Genomic DNA, 22,495 nt, shown 5'->3' on the forward strand with positions numbered 1-22,495 from the left:
CATATTGGGCCCACGGGTATACAATTGTCTTCCGGATGCAATAGTAGCCGTTAATAGCGCAGCAGTGTTTAAATACAAGTTAAAACAGTGGTTAGTCGAGCAAGCGTTCTATGACCACAAAGAGTTCTTTAATGAAAAACCTAGGATATAATATATTAATAAAATAACCTACCATATGTCGTAGAAGGATCTTAATCTTTATGTACCTGCTGTATAAAATTATGTGACTTGTAATTTGTATTATTAATAAATATTATGATTATGATTATGATTATCATCGGCAGCTCTAAACAACTTGCCAAGCTAGATCTACAGACGATAGGTCCAGTGCACTTCAATGGCACTCCTATTCCTTTCAGCTCGTGCGTTAAGGATCTGGGAGTGCACTTGGATAGCACTTTAAGCTGGAGACCGCAGATTGCCGAAATCAGTCGGAAGGTTACAGGCACTCTTCACGCACTCAACAAGCTCAAACACTTCTTGCCAGTCAAAACTAAAACACTGCTAGTTAACACCCTGATTTTACCCATTATCGACTATGGTGATGTATGCTGTCCTGACTTGAACGAGGAGCTTCTTGACAAATTGGACCGACTCCTTAACAATTGTATCCGATTCATCTTCTGTCTTCGAAAATTTGATCACGTGTCCGCATTTCGCTCACAGCTCGGCTGGCTTCCCATTCGTCAACGGCGTAATATTCGCATGTTCTGCACTCTTTATTCTATTCTTAATGATCCACACTCCCCTAGATATCTAAAATTTCTTTTTAATTTCTCTGATGCTTCGCGGGTCCGTCAGTTTCGCTCTACCGGCAATCTCACTCTTTCTATTCCTCTTCACCGTACGGGCTTCATGTCATACTCTTTCGCCATTCAGGTCATCCGCCTCTGGAACGGTCTACCACCTAACATTAGGAAATTACCCAACAAATACGTTTTTAAAAAATCTGTGCGCGACTTCTTTGCTGGCAGCTTAAGGTAGAATTGAATGTTATCTTTCTGACAGGTTAGTAATATTTATATATATATATATATATATATATATATACCTATAATTTATATATATGAGTACCTATGTATTATATAACCTATCGTTATTTATGTAAAAATAGTATGTAATTGTATGTACGTTAATATATTATATGTCTAAGCTTTTTATTGATATTTCAAAATTGGTCTCTTAATGCACCGCCTACAATCTTCTCTGCTTTGCCCAAAGGTTGACTGGTAGAGAATGCCTCATGGCATTAAGTTCGCCTTTTGTACATTAAGTTGTTCTTTTGTGCAATAAAGTTTAAATAAATAAATATATATACATACGATAGATATACAACGATATATATGTAATATATATATATATATTTCTGAGTAATATTTATTATTATTTATTTTATTATGTGGTCACTACCTACCGACTAGTTGCGTATTTCACAAGAGGTAGTCACAAATTGTCGCCTACAGTGACTTTTTGCCGTTCATTGCCTGCTTAACAAGGAAATATAGTCGCTGAATAACTGAATGTTACTTATCAACTTAGAAATAGGCACATAATTGTCAGTGTCAAGTGTCAATTATCACTGTGCAGTGGTGAAACAACACACCGGTCGTCAAACTCACGGTAGCGGTTCTTATTTCATATTGAAGTAGCTTAGCTACTTAGTAACATTTTAGATAATAGCCACTTGTCTGGTAATAAACTTTATTTATATTGGCTATTTGACTCGTTAGGTGACAGGTTGTGACATGGCTGCCAGTGTTGAAGTTCGGGTCGATAATAGTAAAATATTGAGGTAAAATTAACAGAGCAGAAAATACGACGTCGCCTAATAATAAGATACGGCACACAAGACGGACAAAATGTAATCATGGGTATAATAGTTATTTGTTATACAAGGGGGCAAAGTTGTATTTTAACGCCGAGTGTGGAATTGAAAAACGAGCAAGTGAAAGGATTCTATAGTTGAACCACGAGCGAAGCGAGTGGTTCGAGAATAGAATCCTGAACTTGCGAGTTTTTTACACACGAGAAGTAAAATACATTTGCACCCCGAGTGTAACACAAAACTTTTCCTCGCGTATAGCGAGGAAACTACAACGCAAAAAATGCGTTTATCACTGCTTCAGTAGTTCCACAGGTGGTAAATCATCTTTATTACTAGATTTACCTACTATTATCAATTTTAAAGCAGTTAATTTGACTTTATTCAAGGTCAAATTACTTTACCCACTAGTGGATAAAATGCGTTTTGCCGTGAAAGACGGACAAAATGTAATCATGGGTATAAAATGCCTTTTTCACCTCTAGTACAGGTGACAAAAAGTCTCTCAAGAACATCTAAGCACTAAGTATTCGAAGTAGAGGTATTATTGAATGTCTAGACTGTCATCGAGGCAATCTTACGCCAGCGCTTGAATGCACCCCTTAAAATTACAAATTCAAATCGAATTTAGAACTATTGCTCAGTAAAAACTGTTCCAACTTCAAAACTACATATTTCGGGATTTAGAAGGATAAGATAGGATAGGTCGTTTCTAGGGTTGCCATTTATAAATTACGAATACAAGTTTTATGTAGCAAAAATAATAAAAATAATGCAATAATTATGAGTGTTATTCACAAAACTATATGTAGATAGAAAACACTGAAATTGTTACTTGCCTATGATAGGAAATATATCTAAGGCTCTTGAATGTTGAGAAGGCATTATTTAAGTATGTGTTTTTTGACTTCAACTAACAAAAATTGTAGCTCGAAAGCTGCAAACCGTGAGTAAAGACGGATAACCCAGTCGTTTTGTCTGAGTTCGTTTGTCACGCTAAGGAGATACGTTTGCTTGATCTACGGTAAGTACCTATATATTAAATCTGTGGTGATAACATAAAATGAAATACCTGAGTAGGTAAATATGAAGTAATAAGTATTTAAGAAACAGTGTAGTTACCAAAACCCACGCGAGCAGTCTTTCAATGCAAGCTCACGCCCGCGCCTGACTTTGCACTTATAGGCGTGCGGGGTTTTAGGGTTGTCAAAGGGGTAGGGTTTTTTTTTTTTTTTTAATTATAGGACATTCTTACACAGATTGACTGAGGCCCACGGTAAGCTCAAGAAGGCTTGTGTTGTGGGTACTCAGACAACGATATATCACTACATAGTATAAAACAAAGTCGCTTTCTCTGTCCCTATGTCCCTTTGTATGCTTAAATCTTTGAAACTACGCAACGGATTTTGATGCGGTCTTTTTTTATAGATATAGTGATTCAAGAGGAAGGTCCATATGTATAATAACATCCATTAAATAGTGGAGAAGTACTGTTATTTTTGAGGTTTCTAATGTGATGTCGTAAATAATTACATGCGGGTAGATTATATTTATTTGTCTACCCCGAACATTTATATAAATTAATATCGGGTAGTTTTGTGTTGTTTACATCTCCGGTGACATTTTGCTGGGACGTCAGTCTTCCGCGACCACGGCCAGTGCAACCTGGCCGAAACGTTGGGAAAAAAGGTAAAAATAATGTTAATTAATCGCATTCGACCTGTATGTGACTTTAAATATGTGTACAAAGCGCGAGAACTTAGTGTTATCTTGATAAAGGGATAGGGATAGCGATAGGGATAGCGACAGGGATAGCGATAGGGATAGCGATAGCGATAGGGATAGCGATAGCGATAGTGATAGCGATAGCCATAGCGTTAGCAATAGCGATAGCGATAGCGATACAGATAGGGATACGGATACGGATACGGATACGGATACGGATACGGAAACGGATACGGATAAGGATACGGATAATATGGGTATCGTTAGAGGGATACGGATAATCGGTCGGCGGTCTCTTACAATCAAAGTGCTCTAAGACGATCGTTGTTTGCTTGCTTGAAGATTACGTTTGCGATAAGTATAAGCAAAATGTAAAAAATTGTAAGGGATATTAGAAAAAAGTACTTTTTACCCACCGATCATATAGTGTCGAAATACGGGCTATGTGGGATGTTTATAAAGGTTTCCCCAGCGTATATAGAATTACCTACGCTGTGGTCGATGTGTAATATTTCTACAATCATTGCAAGCAAAAGTATTACGTGCAATCGAAATAATCGCAGATAAATATACCAGAGAAACCTAAGGATCCAAATGAAAATCTTAATGAATACTTTTATTACGCGGGCGAAGCCGCGGGTAAAAGCTAGTATAATATATACATAGTATAATTTATTTTTTGTATTGCTGTTGATGACCCAAATAAATAAAATAAAATAAATAAATAAAATAAAATAGAAAACATCCATGACTCAGGAACAAATATCTGTCTTCATCACACAAATAAATGCCCTTACCGGGAATCGAACCCAGGACCGCGGCGCAGCAGGCAGGGTCACTACTGACTGCGCCAGACCGGTCGTCAAAGTCACTTTACTAATAACCTAACCATAATACAGAATTAAAATTTGAAAAACCCCCGACATAACGGATCGATTTCCATCAAACATGGCTAAGGACACTCTCGAGTCTCGACTAATTCAGCTTTCAACCAAAAATCTAAATCGGTTCATCCGTGACTACGATGCCACAGACAGACAGATAGACAGAGATATATGTCAAACTTTGAAGAAACACCCCATCATTTTCGCGTCGTTGGTTAAAAGGTGTGTCAAATGAACTAGGTAGAGGTATTATAAATAGTACAGTGTGTGAATTCAATAAATACTCGCATTACATAGTACCTTTATCATAAAAGTTTTACGTGTTGTATATGTGTGTGTGTGGCACCAAAGGATTTAATTATTTTAAGCGAATGAATTAAAACAAATTAAAATCAACCGTTTCACAGGCAATTTTCGTGGTAAACATCTAAAAAATAAAAATAGTTAATTGTAGCAAATCTCCAAATGAAATCGTGATTAGTATCAAAAACAGCTCTTGATAAATTCAGGTCAGCAATCAATATTACTTGCAGAGTTTTACAAGCAGTTTTGTGACATATACTTTGAATCAAGTTTTCGTAAAATTAATCTACAATTTTTTGCCAACCCTACAACCGAGCAACGTGCTTCTAGTCCACTTTAAAATTATAAAGAACGTAGTGTACATTGTACAATTTTCAATTATTTATGAGACCTGTGACACGAAATAATTCTTAACGAGGTAAACATTGTGTGGGAAAATAGGTAATAACTACTAAAGTGAACGAAAATGGCTAGATGTTACGTAATGAAAACATGAAGGCTGAAAACTCTAATATTCTTTGACCGGGTCAAACTTATATGAAAGAGGTATGAAAAATAATTACCTACATGTGTTTCTGTTCAGTGAAACATAAGTATATTAAAAATTAAAAATACTTACAAGAAAGGTCACGTATAAGACCATTAAATACACTTAAATTTGGCGTAACAATGTTTAACATAAATAAAATAAAAATCTTTGGATCAATGGTTTATTGTACTGCAATTTTGCCGACTAAATAGGTAGGGACGTAACTGGTAGCTGACATAAATGCCATACATACGCGTCACATCCTTGTACACCTTTTTGTGGAATGCCCCTACAAAATTCATTTCAATACTTTAGGTAAATATGAAAATAATCTACAAACATCTCGACAGCGCTCATCCGACTCCCGGCTTCGTCGAAATTTTTCAATTTTCTTTCAACACAAGTACTCATATTATACGTTCTTTGTTGCCATCACCTGCATTCTAGTTCAGCAAATGCATTTCAATCAAGCAAAAATACACCTTTTTCCTCTGTAATACAAAGTTATACATGTTGCTTGTAAGTTGGTACAATTGTAGGGGTGACAAAGGGGTTACGTCCCCTTCGTATCATCTGTATCATTCCGAAAAGACTTAAGCGCCACATTTGCGCATAATACATACGTTGTTTTTGTTTGAAGACTAGAAAAATCTGCGTAGTTGAAAAAGGGCTTAAGTGCTATACAATTTTAGGTAGAAGTACGTCTTTTTGTGGATAAAAACGTGTAGCCATTACATTTTTCTGCCGTCGTGTGTACCGTCTCGAGATTTGCCGAGGATTTGTACCGATTTGATGGATGCTTAAGCTTTTATGATTTGCAAGAAAATGAGTATTACGGGACTTAGGAAATTATGGATACATTGTACGATGTTTGGGGGTTTGCATGTAATCATCATTTTTTTTATGAGTGGCATTTAATGTTTTACGTATCAAAACAAACAAATAGCAAACTACCTTCGTATAGGTACATATAATGGATTAAATAATAAGTCATACCTAAAATGCATGCTTGATGTTTACGTCGTACAGTGAGCTGCGAAATTGCATGGACAAAATTCGTGAATTCATTAATTTCATTAAATTAACATAACTTATGTGCGAAATGTCATTTGATATTTGCCAGTCGCTTTTCGGTGAAGGAAAACATCGTGAGGAAACCGGACTAATTCCAATAAGACCTAGTTACCCTTCAGGTTGAAAGGTCAGATGGCAGTCGCTTTCGTAAAACTAGTGCCTACGCCAAAATTTGGGATTAGTTGTCAAAGCGGACCCCAGGCTCCCATGAGTCGTGTCAAAATCCGGGATAACGCAAGGGAGATGATGATGATCAATTTCATTAAATTCGCCATGGACTTTTGCAGTTCATCGTACCTAAACCTACAAAGTTGCCTGATACAATATCATTGAATTGGTTCGATAAAAATCTGCTCGTGTTAAATATACTCTGTCAAACAAGTCTGTCAGTGAATAAGAACTAAGAAAACTATAGGTGTCCTTTTCTCCAGCACCCTAAAGAAAAGGGTGCATACAGTTTTCTTCGTTCTGATTTACTGACAGACTTGTTTGACAGAGTATATTTTCGTATTTGTGTAAAATTAAAATTTTGAGAAACCCCCGACCGCGACCTAGTGGACCGATTTTAAGAAGATAAGACCGATTTTAAGAATATTTTAAGAACACTCCCGACTAACACAGCTTTCAAATAAAAAAAACTAAATCGAAATCGGTTCATCCGTTTGGCAGCTACGATGCCACAGACAGACACACACACAGACAGAAAAACAGACAGACAGACAGACAGACACGTCAAACTTATAACACCCCGTCGTTTTTGCGTCGGGGGTTAAAAATTGGCATCAACAATCAGCATACACCGTCAGTCCGTTACTCTTACGGATATAATAACGTTCTTTCCAGTTTTTTTTTTTTTTTTATTATAAATGGGCTTACTCTTGGCCACAGACTAGCCTAGGCAAAGACAAAAGATTTTAAGGAATTAAGAGAGCCTTACAATCTAATGCAATAATTTGGGTGTCATAATACACCCTGTTTTTAATGAATTCCGTTAACTTTAAGGGAAGGTCCATTACATCATCATCCTCCTTGCGTTATCCCGGCATTTGCCGTGGCTCATGGGAGCCTGGGGTCCGCTTTGACAACTAATCCCAGGATTTGGCGTAGGCACTAGTTTTTACGGAAGCGACTGCCATCTGACCTTCCAACCCGAAGGGTAACTAGGCCTTACTGGAATTAGTCCGGTTTCCTCACGAAGGTCCATTACATCAAATACAATTAATTTCTTTAAGAAACTAGCGTCTTAACTCTTGCGGTTATCGAGTTATTACAAAAATAAAGATAATTGCTGAACACGTGTGTCACAGCCTTTACCAATTTCTCATGATGTTATTTATTTGATATATGCCGTCAATCACTTGACACTAACTTGAATGTTATTCTTAAGGGTCTCTCACACTAATAAATTCATGTATGAAAATGATGATTTTTTTTTGCTTTAACTAAAAGTGATATACAGGGTGGTTCCTGACAATGAACCTAACGACGTGTCGAATTTAACGGAAAACAAAAAAAAACGGTGTATATACACTACAAACTGCATAAATAAAAGATTACCTACAATCTCCACAGAACTTTTATATCAGCAACGACATGTTTTTTCCAAACCTCGTACATATCTCCAGACTTTGTATTATTATATTGTCTAAAGTGGTTCTACCATCTGTCCCTGCCCCTTTGAAATAAGAGCTACTTTGTGCAAGTATCTGAATTACTACGTGGCATACCATTTTCTCATTCAGCGTTCCCATTTTCTTTTTCATCGTATTAATTTTTCTTTTTAAGTTATTTCGTTCCTCTGTACTTTATGTGGCGTAGACCACTCAACATTGAGCTGCTACTCCAGTGGAAGACTCCTAGGGGGTCGGATGTACCAGGGGTCAGTTGAAATGGTTGGTGTAGTAAAAACAAAGGAAGGTACGTTTTGCCCGGGCGTTGTAACTGAACCTTCTCATTTGCACCTCTTTAAAAATGCAACCAGCATTAAAGACTGCACGCTAGACGATTTCAATGTTTGTCCTTTTGAATTTTGTAAGTGAATAAAAAATGTGCATAATGCGGACTCGCGGCTTATGGAACTTAATTTATTAACGTCTGTCGTTTCTGTTTGTTTATTCTTTGTCTGCAGTCTTGTATGTTGGTACATGTTTGGAACAAAAAGTTGATAGAGCATTTTATTAAGGAGTATGCTTTTGTCTTTGTATTTGGGGGATATTTCCTGCATTGCATTTACTTGACTCCACTGTCCTCTTAACTTTCAGTAATGGCTTAAGAATATGAATTTTTAATGTCTTACAGAGCTTTGTTTAATTGACATGGCGCCAATATTGATCCACGTAAAAGCCAAGTCAGTCATACTCATGGCGCATAATTCCGTTTGTAAATGTCATGTCATGTGTTCGTGACATGTCCATTCGACGAGACCCGAAATGGTCACATGACTACTAATGCGACACTAGCCTCTATGGCTAGTCCCAATATGACCTACATGACCCTATAATGGACACGACATTTTATTATGTGTCTATACTAATACATCCAATAGTTGACGATTCTCAGTAAGAGAGTTTAAGAATTACTAGCGGTACAAATTATTGAATTGGGGATTTTGTTGACTTTTTAAAGTTTTTAATATTTTGGTACTTATTTTTTAATAACATCATTAAAAACACGTTCTGTATTATAACTTAGTAATTAGCTATTAGCTAACTTTGATGATGCCAATTTTGTCCACCATACACAAAGCTCAGGTAACGGGCATGGTACTCGTCGTACATAGTTTTGGTTGTAAGCGCCATGTCATGTGAGTGTCATGTCCATCCGGCGAGACATGAAATGGGAACATGACTACTGATGCGTCACTTGCTTCCGTGGCTGGTCTTTACATGTCCCTAAAATGGACACTAAGACATTTAATAGTAGACGATTCTCAGTAAGACTTTCAGAATAGCTTTATAGTATTGGAATTGCCATTTTTTTAAAAGTCAAATCAAAATTTAGTTCCATAGTTTAATTTCATGAGTAACTATCGCGGTAACCGAAGACAATATTTTATTAACATATTTTTTTTTCTATACAAAGCTAGCTTTGATGACGCTATCTTTGTCCACCATACAAAGCTCAGGTAACGGTCATGGTACATAGTTTTGGTTGTAAGCGCCATGTCATGTGAGTGTCATGTCCATCCGGCGAGACATGAAATGGGGACACGACTACTGATGCGTCACTAGCTTCCGTGACTCATCTATGTCAGTAATACAGCTTCTTTTTAGGGTTCCGTAGTCAACTAGGAACCCTTATAGTTTCGCCATGTCTGTCTGTCCGTCCGTCCGTCCGTCCGTCCGCGGATAATCTCAGTGACCGTTAGCACTATAAAGCTGAAATTTGGTACCAATATGTATATCAATTACGCCTACAAAGTGGTAAAATAAAAAATGGAAAAAAATGTTTTATTAGGGTACCCCCCCTACATGTAAAGTGGGGGCTGATATTTTTTTCATTCCAACCCCAACGTGTGATATATTGTTGGATAGGTATTTAAAAATGAATAAGGGTTTACTAAGATCGTTTTTTGATAATATAAATATTTTCGGAAATAATCGCTCCTAAAGGAAAAAAAAGTGTGTGTCCCCCCCCCCTCTAACTTTTGAAGTATTATGTTTAAAAAAATATAAAAGAAATCACTAAAGTAGAACTTTATAAAAACTTTATAGGAAAATTGTTTTGAACTTGATAGGTTCAGTAGTTTTTGAGAAACATACGGAAAACTACGGAACCCTACACTGAGCGTGGCCCGACACGCTCTTGGCCGGTTTTTTAATGAATTTTATCAATTTTTCTATGATCACTGTCGTTTCTTGATTCTTCTTGTACAGCATTACGTTATTTCTGTATTTACCTGGCAACTTATTTTGATAAAGTGATAGTTAGATTTAATAGCCTCGATGAATCGCCAAGTGGTGAGTCACGGTCCATCATCTATTACCATTTTTTCATTGTCAATTTGTCATCCATGTTTGCTGTGATGTTTTCAGCGCAATCGAATAGTGGCAAGTGGGTCCAATTAAACTTGTATACTGTATAAGATTTGACCACTATGACTAGAATATAACGAGTAAATAAGGAAAAGTAAATACGGTAAATAAAAACAATAGGTATACATATAGTACACTCTTCGTGAATCTCGTTTATAATGTATGTCCATTAATATAGACGTTAAACTTACGTGAGACATATTCAAATATTTAATGAAACCGTAACGGTTACATTATTATTATCCTATATGCTTGAAGAAGGGCCTCCAAATTTGGCCCGAAACATGTTGCATCAGTAGCGATATACTTATAATAACGTGAATACAACCGTTGTTTCACTAAAAAAATATTTCTATTTTTCTATTTCAAATATGTTTATGATGTTAGCATGGGAGTATTGACCTCAGACAATGATGGGTGTGTCAAAAGTGACATGAATGTGTTTAATGTGTCATAATTAAATTTACACGTGAATAACTGTTATTTACCAACACGTGATCACTTGAGTTTTTGTTTGTCATGGTCTCTCACCGTGTATAATGAATACAGTAAACACCCATATAATGGACATGGCACCAGTAATGGGAAGGTATTGACAAATTATTTAATTTCTATAATTTTTTTTTATTATTAGCCTTTAATTATAATAAATTTCATTGGTTTTTTGCTGGAGCAAAAATCATAAACAAATAACAAAAATCATAGTTTTCATTGGTTAGTAATTGTAGAAGATACAAACCGACATACATCATGAAATGCATCAAAAAACAAAAATTATGACAATTAAATTCACAAGTGTCGTTGAAAGAACAAAAATACTCTAAATTTTGAATTTATTTACTTAATTCCCATGATGGTGCCAATAACCTATTTAAGTATCTGTGGGCTAATTTGTATTTTTTATCAAAAGTTTACTGTTAACAGTTATTATATATTCTGTGATAATAACAACACACACACTTAATAACCATGATCAAAACAACAGATGCTTCAGAAGCTCACGAAATGTCACTAAAGTAGTAATTAGGCTCACCTATTTGGGTTCGCAAGACGCGCCAACGCCTGCCGGGTGCTTTTTAGGGTTCCATGGTGGTTGTTCAGTGGTTCAGAGGTATTTGCGCGAAATATTTTAATTACATAATTTTTATTGGATTAGTTCAAAGTTTATCAAAAATGTTTTTTTTTGGTATAGGTAGCAGGTAGCCCTTTAGGTAGACTACAACAACAACAACAACAACATAGGTAGCCAACGAGCGCCTGGTTGGGAAGCAGTCATCGCCGCACATGGACATAAGCAGCATCAGGGTAGCCACTTATGTAATGCCGACCTTTGAGAACCCTAAATAGTTACCTTCTTCACCATGTCATAGCGCAAAGGGAACACCTCAGATGGTAGCTCCACAACGATGTGGAACTTGTTTGCATCAAATACAATTCTCATTTTCCTACCTGGATATTGATGTTATGGTAACAATTAAGTATATTGAACTGTGGTGCTGGTTGCGGGTTACCTATTGAAAACTTCTCGTTAAATTGTGCCAAGTGTGATAAAATCTTTCACTTACAATGTGTCAATATCTCCGAAGAGGCCTACGAAGACTGGTCAATGGATGCAAGGACAAGCTGGGTTTGCCCAAACTGTCGTAGTACATTACCAAAAGGAGACAACTCCATGACCCCGGTGCGCTCCTTCGGATCCCCGCACCCAAATGTTACTACTACTAGAGGATCGAACCGTCACACTAATTTGACTGAGGTTTCTAGTTCTGAAGCCCTAAACTCGCTTACTCACGAAATACGTATGTTAAGAAAAGACATGAGCGAGCTAAAAACAAGTTTAGAAAAAATGACTTCATCTCTAGCACAGTGTAATGCTCGTTTAGACTCGCACGAGCAAAGAATCTTATCTCTCGAAGAGCGTGAATGTGAAAAAGACCTCGAAATATCATCACTTCAATCTACAATTGTTTTACTTCAAGATCAGATTGAGGCTCAGCACCAATGGAACATGCGTAACGAGATCGAAATCATGGGCATAAATGAAACTTCGAACGAAAATCTGACTCACATAGTGCTAGTCACTGCTAGTAAAATCGGGGCAACTCTACATGAAAACGATATTGACGCTATATATCGTGCGGGACCCTCGCGTGCGTCGACGTCTGGCAGCAGTGAAGCAAGCGAGAACAAGCAGCCCCGGCCCGTGATACTTCGTTTAACACGAAAAAGTTCTCGGGACTCATTCATTCGCTTAGCTAAATTAAGGCGTAACTTGTCCACGTCCGACCTAGAAGTATCAGGTCCACCTAGGAAAATCTTCTTTAACGAGCATCTCACAAAAAAGAACCGCCAGTTATTTCGTGAGGCCCGCCTGCGAGCTAAACATTATGATTTTAAATTCTGCTGGATCAAAAATGGCACAATTTTCGTCAGAGAAAAGGAAGGTGTTCATGCTTCTGCAATCAAGTGCCAAACAGACCTGGATGCTCGTATTGGTCTGCCCCCGCTGGCAGAGCCTTCAGCCAACCCTTCCGGAAACTGCACAAATTATCTATAAAATATTGTTTAGATATAGATATATTTATATATATCTACACACGCACTCATTCCACATCATTATATCTACACATATACACAAATACACCTCATATGTATACGCATACTTTAATCCCCTGGAACTTTTGTTGGCGATAATGATGCCTGGCGGACGAGTTCATTTCTTCTCTCAAGAGTACCTCACGTTTTGTTTATTGAGTGACATTGACAACTGCATTGTGCTTTATTTAATTAATTTCGGTATTCACATTCAACGATGATTTAGGGTCACATTTAGATAATTCATTTACCATTAAATGTCACTCATTCAACAGTATTGAATCATGTTCCCAGGTACTAACAAATGGTCATTTTAAATTACTTTGTTTTAACATAAGAAGTATTCAACATAACTTTAATGATTTTGCTGTCGCACTTAAACGTTTTAATACGATTTTTGACATGATTATTTTAACGGAGTGCTGGCTTCAGGATAACTCGATTGTTGGTCAACTTCCAGGTTACAATTCATTCCATACTACTAATCATTTGAATAAAAGCTGTGGTGTAACCATTTATGTAAGTAACTCTCTGTGCGCCGTTGTTGAGGAACCAACTGTGTCGGGGGCTGACTTCTTACTAGTCCGGGTTCAGAACATCTCTGTTCTAGGAATATATCGCTCGCCGTCTTTAACTGATTTTGAGGCATTCAATCGTTCCCTGGATTCAGCATTAAAGAGCGTAAGTAACAGCTCCTCCATAATTGTTGCAGGAGACATAAATATTGATTTGCTCTCTGAGAGTCAGAGTTCCATAACAGGTGACTACATTGCCCTGATGGCCTCTCATGGTTTGCTACCTGCGATAACGGCGCCTACAAGAGGAAGAGCGTGCCTGGATCACATCTTCATAAAAACCGATCACAGTGCTGCGGGTATGGTATGCAAAAGTGCGATAACTGATCACGACTTAACTATAGTGAATGTATCTCGTGCCATCACTGGTTGCGGTCGCGACCGTAACGCTTGCCGGACCAACATCCAAGAAATATCAGCTGAGCTACGTGATACTGACTGGGAGCCTGTAACAAGCTGCGAAGATGTTAACACTGCTGTTTCAGCCTTCAATAATATTATTTCTAGCGCAGTAGACAAACACACTAGCATAGTCAAACTTAGCCGCAGAAGGTTCAACCTAAAGCCGTGGATGACGCCTGGCTTAATAAGATGTATGAGACATCGTGATAGCCTCCACTTACAGGTAAGAAGAAATCCCGATAACGAAATTCTGAAAGCTAAATATATTCGTTACAGGAATTTTTACGGACAATTACTACGTAATATTAAAAATCAATATGACAACGCAGACCTTACCCGCAATAGCAACAACCCGAAAAAGCTCTGGAAATCAATAAAGAGAATTTGTGAATATCCAAATAGCAACTCCGATGCCGGTGAACTAACAAAAATTTCCACAACTACTCAGGAATCTCTGAATTTCTGTAATAGCCATTTTGCATCTATAGGCGAAAATTTAGCTGGTCAAATCATGAAGAGGCTCAATACTACTCAACAGAGTCTCGCGTCTTCTTGTTTACAAGGCAGAGTCCCCACTACATCTTTCTTTCTTGCCCCAACGGATCCTCATGAAGTAAGTTGTTTTATAAAAAACTTAAAAAACGAGAGTGCGCCTGGGCCAGACGGATACAGGCCTGCTCTAATAAAAGGTATCAGGGAATTCATTTGTGTACCGCTCGCACATATTTTCAATTTAAGTCTGCGTTCAGGATTATTCCCCGAGGCGTGGAAGAGGTCCGTGGTGTCACCAATATTTAAATCTGGTCAGAAAAATAATCCCGACCACTACCGTCCGATATCCCTTCTTTGCATTTTTTCCAAATTATTAGAAAAAGTTGTAAACAAACGCCTTACAAGTTTCTTAGAAAAATATAAACTTTTATCTGACAGACAGTTTGGTTTTAGAAAGGGTAGATCCACTGAGAATGCCGTCGTACTACTGTCAGACCTAATCGCTAAACAGCTTGATCGGGGAAAACACTGTATCGGAGTTTTTCTTGATCTGGCAAAAGCCTTCGATACTGTCTCAGCGCCGATTCTTCTCAAAAAACTTGAATACACTGGCATAAGAGGTTCGGCGCTGGGATGGTTCGAAAGCTATCTCACAAATCGTGCGCAGCATGTCAGAGTCGGCGATACCGTAAGTAGCGATTTGCCTATCAAATTCGGTGTCCCACAGGGCAGCATCCTGGGGCCAACGCTCTTTCTTATATATATGAATGACATTCTATCAATCCAGATGCAGAACACTGAGATGATATGTTACGCTGATGACACTGTGGTCCTCTTCAGTGGTCGGTCGTGGCCTGAGGTAAAGTCGTTGGCAGAGACTGGCATGTCGCGTGTAGCTGACTGGTTAGATAGAAATTTACTTACTCTGAATACTAAAAAAACTAAATTTTTAACTTTTCATAAAACCCTTTCATCTGCGCCTCACTCTTGTAATACTTTGGCTTTGTCTTCCAGTTTCGGTTCACGCGACTCCATTGACCGTGTGGAAACGGTCACGTATCTCGGAGTGGCAATTGACCAAAAACTGTCCTTTAGATCACACATTAAAATATTGTCAGGCAGGGTTAGAAAAATTATTTATATCATGAAACTTCTAAGAGGCGGAGGGTCCCAAGTTGTATTAAAATTAGTATATTTTGCACTCTGCCAATCTATTATTCAGTACTGTATTGCAGCCTGGGGTGGCGCCGCCAAAAGCGTAATGATAGAATTAGAACGGGCGCAGCGAGCCGTACTGAAGGTAATGTTGAGGAAACCTTTTCGTTATCCCACCGACGAGTTGTACAGAGAAACATCAGTTCTTAGAGTTCGTCAACTTTTCATAGTAAAAGCTGTTACAGAATCTCATAGAATTGCTGTATCTTCTGTTGACCACATCAGGCGACGTCTGAAGCGTATTAATCACCTTACTATTTCTTGTCCTAGAGCCCATACTGCGTTCGCCAAACGCTTTCCATTCTTTCTACACCCTACAGTCTACAACAGGGTCTCCAAGATATGTAACTTTGATGACTTCTCTTGTTCTATCTTAAAATCAAAAACTAAAAAATGGCTTCTTTCTCAGTCCTACGATCAAACAGAAGAAATAATTCATACTTAGTTGCGTATACACACACACACACACACACACACACACACACACACACACACACACACACACACACACACACACACACACACACACACACACACACACACACACACACACACACACACACACACACACACACACACACACACACACACACACACACACACACACACACACACACACACGCGCACACTCATTAAATGTCACTTCCACATATGCATGTCTGCCCTGTTTACTTAGTTTAAATAGCTTTTTTTTTTTTTTATTGTCTCTGTGCATGCACTTTTCTAGAATTTAATGTAATTTGTATTACCTTTGTAAAAATATTTTTCAAAAAACAAAACGGCCAACATATTCCGTTTAGACAAAGTCCCACAGTTAAATCTATTTTTTCGGTTCCCGAGATACAGGCTGCGCCTAGTTTGGGGCCGACGGATATAACCTTAATGGCAAAAATGTAATTATGTTAAGTTCTGCTTGGAAATGTACCTATATAGATATTTTTTGGCAAATAAACGATTTATGATTATGATTATGATTATGATTTAGCATGTTTAAAAATTATGTAAGTAACTATCACTTTAACCACACTTTTGTCCGCATGTTTGATTTTTAATATTTTTTTCGTAAACCTTTCAGAGGCGGGATTATATATCAAAATCATATTCAAATTATCTTGGTCTGACTCTATTATAACTCATTCTAAAGTAAATTGAACAACTACGGAACCCTTCACTACGCCTATCTGTATTTAAACTCAACCAACAATTTTAAGTTAAATGCCTTTTTTGTCTGTTAGTTGTTGACGTCAATGTTAACATGATTGCTAATAGCTGCGCCTGCGACGATAATGTGCTCACAGTTTAAGTGACAGATGTATACGGCTGACGGTAAAAGGAAATATCGATTGTCCATACAAACTTAGTCCCAATTTTCCTCATTCGCATTTTTTTTTATTGGGGACAGCTTACACAGATCAATTTAGCCCCAAACTAAGCTAAGCTTGTACTATGGGTGCTAAGTGACGATATACATACCTAAATAGGTAAATACATACTTATATACATAAAAAACATCCATGACGCAGGAACAAATATCTGTGCTAATCACACAAATAAATGCCCTTTCCGGGATTCGAACCCAGGACCGCGGCTCAGCAGGCAGGGTCACTAGCGACTGAGCCAGACCGGTCGTCAATTATGGAATAGTATATTACGATTTACGATACTTGTGCGGAAAATAGGAAGTTCGAAAGGAGCGATAATTTTAATTCACGACCGAAGATTTGCTATTTTACTACGTACGACTTAATAATAATCAAAAACTGATCTCATAGAGATTTTTGATTGTTCTGAGCTAAAACAAATCAAATTGTGCAATAATACCACAGAATATATAAAAGTACAAGTAAGTACAGAAGGTTCACTCTCAACAACCTGTCAACGGACTGCATGCTACACTGAGTTCTATTGCGCAGCGTGAAGGTTGTCAAACTTTATGGGCCGTCGAAATGTAAGGAAGAAACACGGAGTGAGCCGCCCCTGATAATACTTTATACTAGTATATAGGGAGGAATATGAGGCCTAAGGACGTTTGTATGAAAAGACGAGCTTGCGTGGATCGTCTTCTTACGTCTTAAGACAAAATGAAAACCTAACTACGTAATTCTAATACTTCCTTTGACATTTTGGTTGTATAGTTACATTGTTCATGTTCAGGTAGTTAGTTTAATGTATGTACCTAGTGAATTTTTTGTTAAACATTTATTAAGTTAGTTTAGCTGTGTAAATATTTAGTTTTTAAGTTTCAAGTTAGACAGGCAAAGAGCGGTCCCCCGACGCGACAACACTTTACCATTAATTAATAATGGAAATCAATAAAGAGAATAATAATTAATAATTTATTTTGTCATATTTCTTGTGTTTAAGAATTCAAGTAATTTTATGTTTAAGTACCAAAATTTTTACGTTCAAGAATTTCGTAGTTAGGTTTTCATCTTACGTATTTCGTAAGAAGGTAGAAGCTAGGTAGATATTCCTAAGAAGAAGAAGGTAGGTATTTCGTAAGAAGGAAGGTAGGTATTCCTAGAGCTACTTATTTAGTTATTTTATTACTTTTTGAAAGCTCGCACTTTTAGTTTTTTTCACCCTTTTTTTATTTAATTTTTAATTTAATTCACCTTTTTTTTGTGTCGGGGGTTTTTTAAATTTATAATTTAAGGTTTTTATTTCTTTCTTTTTGTAGGGGGCTCTTTCTTTTGTCATATTTCTTGTGTTTTGGAATTCAAGTACCGAATTGTATGTTAAGTACCTACTTACCTACATTTTTTACGTTCAAGATATTCTAGAGGTAAGTGCATGCTGTTTTTATAAAAATACTAAAGTCACTATAAGCGTGCCGTTCAGATTTGAGGAGTTCCGTTCTGACCAACATCAGGAGTTCCACTGCACCAAATGTCACTGTTCTGGACGTAAGTGCATGCTGTTCTTATAAAAATACCAAAGTCACTATAAGCGTGCCGTTCAAATTTGAGGAGTTCCGTTCTGACCATCATCAGAAGTTCCAGTGCACCAAATGTCACTGTTCTGGACGTAAGGGCATGCTGATCTTATAAAAATACCAAAGTCACTATAAGCGTGCCGTTCAGATTTGAGGAGTTCCGTTCTGACCATCATCAGCAGTTCCACTGCACCAAATGTCACTGTTCCGTAAATAAATGCATGCCATTCCTTTAAAAACACAAAAATCACCATATGTATGCCTTTCAGATTTGAGGAGTTCTCTCGATTTCTCCAGGATCCTATCATCAGAACTGGGTTCTGAGAAAAATGGGACCAATCTGTATTCATATACTATCAAAAAAAAATTCAAAATCGGTCCAGTAGCGACGGAGATATCGAGGAACAAACATAAAAAATAAAATACAGACGAATTGAGAACCCCATCCTTTGAGATTTGAGGCGGCGGTTAAAAATCAGCACCGATAGCATGGTCGCGCCAGGCCGTCCTTTTCGCACTTACTAATAGTACGAATATCACAGAATATAATAGTACAAATACTGAAGGCTCACTCCTTTGATGTTCATAAAATGCCGCCATTCTAAATTCTTACCTACATTAACAAACAGACCGCACGCGAGCAGCCGACATAGAATTCTATTGCGCCGCGTGAAGGTCGTCACCAGTGAACGGGCCGCGAAACTCGCGGCCGCCGCCATATACATGTAGCGCGGCGATAGAATCGCAGAATGAGCCGCCCCTTTAGGCCTAGCACATGATTGCCGCGAGAGTATGTCGCCGCGAGATAGATGAGATGACACGTCTTTGTCGTAATTGTATTAATGACATAAGAACCGGTAGTCTATCTCGCGGTGACATACTCTCGCGGCAATCATGTGCTAACCCTGCTGGTTTTATCATTTATCGCGCGATCAGGCTTGCCTCTGTAATCCATAATAAATAAATATTTTTTTTTGTGGCGGCGACCATCTTGGACCAGCGGCCATCACCTACAGCTACATACATATACATACAATCACGCCTGTGTCCCATGAAGGGGTAGGCAGAGCACATGAAACTACTCAGGTTTCAGTGCCACTGTTGGCAAATAAGGGGTTGAAAGAAAACGAAACTGTGACATTGCAGTGACAGGTTGCCAGCCTCTCGCCTACGCCACAATTTAACCCACATCCCACAGTCGCCTTCTCCCACGGGAAGAAAGGCCCTCACCTACAGCTAATATAAATAAAAAACACTCGACTAATTCACCTTTTATAAACAAAAAAATAAATCAAAATCGGTAGATCCGTTCAGGAGCTACGACACGATGCGATGCCACAGACACACACACACATACACACACACACACACACACACACACACACACACAGAGACAGATAGACACGTCAAACTTATAACACCTCATCGTTTTACGTCGAAACACAACTTTCTACGATAATTGGTCAAGTGCGAGTCGGATTTCGACTCTTCCATACAATTTAGTCATGAGCGCCTGATGGAATGTGATAGCAACGATTTCACAAACAAATAGTAGAAGTTTAGTACATTTCGTACTTTCAAGACGTTATATCTCGGAAACGATAATAGCCTAGGAACCATCCGGTCTTGCTACTACTGGGAAAATAACTTAATTCTATAACAGTACTTTTTATGTCACCAAAAATTAAGTTTGGTAATTTGAAATAGTTTTTTTAGTTAAGCCACCAAAATTTGTGACAAAAAACGTATAATAGAATAAAAAAAATATTATTTTAATTCACTAAAAATCAGGCGAAAATGGAATCAGGACTTTTGTTTTAAATTCGACTACTTTAATTTATGACCTTTATAACACATTAAGAATTAAAACCTATTTTTGTGAATGATACTTCGTAGTAGCAAAAAGCGGACTAATTAAATCAGTTATGACACAAGCAATAAAAGGACAAGTGAAGTTATGGTTGTTTTGTATATACATTATGTGTTGAAACACTATGAAAACTGAAACCACCCCAAAAACAAGACGGATGTTCAATATTTTACTAGCTCGGAATAAAATTCACGGCAAAAATTACATAAGCAAAAAAATTGGAACAGACTTTTCGTTAGGATCATAATAAAGAAGAATAAAAATTAATCCACCTTTAAATGCTCGCCAAGAAGCGCTAAAACCACATACGTACGTACTGAAATAAGTATTTTCATATTCTTCTTACCTACAAACTCTCTACCATTGACGATGTAATTTCCTGCATTATTTCAAAAGTGACTCATGTGTTCAACCGCATTTTCATTACATCATGGTATGAAAATATATTTCGTCGCCACTACTATCGCTTAAACAGCTCAGGTTGTACTAGCGAAACGTAAAATGACGGACGGTCCTGATGTCGTGGGTTCGATCCCCGGCAGTCGAAATGAACTGTTTTTGGTTTTTATTTTATTTTTCTTTTACCGCCTTTTTACCCCCTTTATTTAAAATATTGTTTTTTTTTTGTTGTATATAACATTTTATTTAATGCTGTGAGTAATTTAGGTACAGTCAAGATATTTTAAAATGTTATTAGACACATGTAATGCAATAAGGTCGAAAACTGTATTTCAGTATTAGTATTGATTGAAGGTAACCTAAGGTTCAACATCGTTCCTCCCTGCAACCGCAATACTCTGTCTTAGCTAACCATCGCTAGACCTTATGCCCCTAATAAGGATTACAAATGTACAGTGACAGTTGTCCGGTATGACTCATAGATTTATATATTATTAAGCTAGATTGAGTTGTTAGGCCAAAAAGTGTGTCCACATGAGGGGGTAAAGTTGGGGCTGGTGTCCCTCTCGCACTTATTGCCACTGTCAAAATTATTTGAATGACGTCATCACTGTCATTGTTTGGGGATACCAGTCAATATTCAAAGTTACTACCAAATCTACTAATACCGAATTAAAGGTTTTTTTTAATTGCGCAAATCTTTGGTTTTATGGCTTCATAATAATGACTTACCAATTCGCTACAAGGTATTAATATCCTTGCCTCGATATAATACAAAAATCATTTAAGAAGTTTATTAACTTAGTTATCATACAGGTAAAAACACTACTACTATAGTAATCTCTTTAACACTGGTCACACGTGCGAGAGGGACACCAGCCCCAACTTTGACCCTCTCATGTGGATACACTTTTACTATCCTAATAAGAACGTTTTTCTGCACCGGTGATAAAGTTCAATTTATTATGGCAAAAAAAGTGTGAGCTCAGTCCCTATTGAAAGTCCATGGTATGACTCAATGAAAAATTGGCTAAATAGTAATCGGAAAACAAGCAAAAAGGGTAGAATATATTTCTATAAGTTATTTCGTTGGATTACATTACAAAATGAATGTATAATACATTATAATACTCGTTGTAATTGCATAGATTTAAATAAATAATTTTATTAGTTCAAATTAATGACCGTCAAGGAACAAAAACTAATTGAGTCGCTATTAGACCGTTTTCACATTATCCGATCCGATAACGGATGTCGGAAGGATATCAATAGATGAATCCAAGATTCCGCCTCTAATGTATGGGATATCGGTCCGACATCCGATATCGGATCGGAGAATGCGAAAACGCACTTAGGTCTACATTTTACACTTTTGAAAACCAAGATTAATTAGAGTCAGTTGTATGGTCGGTATGTAGTGTAAATAAAAAGTCGAAAAGTAGTAGGTTCTTTCTATACTTTTTGCTATGTATTTTATATTTCAATAGGCAGGCTTCTGTACCCATATTACAGTACTTTCAATATGTGCTATCCTATAATTAAATTCGGACACTCGCGTAGACACTTCTAATATTATTTGAATGGCATTACCAACATTAAATCTCCTTTTGAAAATAAATTTTAAAGAATATGTAGCATTAA

This window comes from Leguminivora glycinivorella, chromosome 12 (assembly GCF_023078275.1).
Source record: "Leguminivora glycinivorella isolate SPB_JAAS2020 chromosome 12, LegGlyc_1.1, whole genome shotgun sequence".
Lineage (NCBI taxonomy): Eukaryota > Metazoa > Arthropoda > Insecta > Lepidoptera > Tortricidae > Leguminivora > Leguminivora glycinivorella.